At 50.5% G+C, this 820-nt stretch overlaps 1 non-coding gene across 1 annotated transcript; it reads right to left on the bottom strand.

The window, feature by feature from the left end:
• Positions 1–326: 326 nt before the first annotated feature.
• Positions 327–398, bottom strand: trnae-uuc (transfer RNA glutamic acid (anticodon UUC)). Its single transcript has one exon. It is a non-coding gene; the product is annotated as a tRNA-Glu (tRNA).
• Positions 399–820: the final 422 nt, after the last annotated feature.

The raw sequence follows: 820 nt of genomic DNA, 5'->3' as shown, positions 1-820 counted from the left end.
AGGAAACCTACAACACCATCAACAATATCCTTACTGGCATAAAATTCACAAAAGAGGAGAACAACAACAAAGTGCCATTTCGAGATGTCACAGTAGAGCGAACAGTCAATGGTAAATTCAAAACAGCGTCTACAGGAAAACAACACACACGAACCAAGTACTTAGCTACAGATGCAATGATCCCTACACATACAAACAAGCCTGAATCAGGACACTATTTCAACGAGGCAATACACACTGCAGTAGCCAGTAACGACGAAGACCAATAAGGAACTGTACAGCGCATTTAAGGAGAATGGGTAGGCAAAAGATCCACTGAAAAATACTTCCCTGACCGGGAATCGAACCCGGGCCGCGGCGGTGAAAGCGCCGAATGCTAACCACTAGACCACCAGGGAAACAGCAGTGCTTCCTCACAGCTCTAATGTAAATTGCTTCCCTGCCCGGAAATCGAACCTGGGCCACGATCGTGAGAAGGTTTCCACCAATGTCACTGCTTGTATCCATTGCTCCCGATGCGGTCTCCTCTACATTGGGGAGACTGGAGACTCCTCGCAGAGTCAAGTCACAGCGCTTGAGGGAACATCTTAAGGACACCCGCACCAATCATCCCCATCACCCTCTCAACTCCCTCTCCCACTCTGCCGAGGACATGCAGGTCCTGGGCCTCCTCCATCGCCGCTCACTCCCCACCCGATGCCTGAAGGAAGAACGCCCCATCTTTCACCTCGGATAAATTCAACCCCAGGACATCAATGTGGACTTCACCAGTTCCCTCATTTCCCCTCCCCCCACCTTACCTCAGTTCCAACCTTCCAGC

This window comes from Chiloscyllium plagiosum, unplaced genomic scaffold (genome assembly GCF_037043375.1).
Source record: "Chiloscyllium plagiosum isolate Xiang-an unplaced genomic scaffold, Cpla_swu_hap1 HiC_scaffold_27, whole genome shotgun sequence".
In the NCBI taxonomy this organism is placed as follows: Eukaryota; Metazoa; Chordata; class Chondrichthyes; order Orectolobiformes; family Hemiscylliidae; genus Chiloscyllium; species Chiloscyllium plagiosum.
Note: the sequence above shows the minus strand (reverse complement) of the source record. Positions and strands in the feature narration are given on the sequence as shown.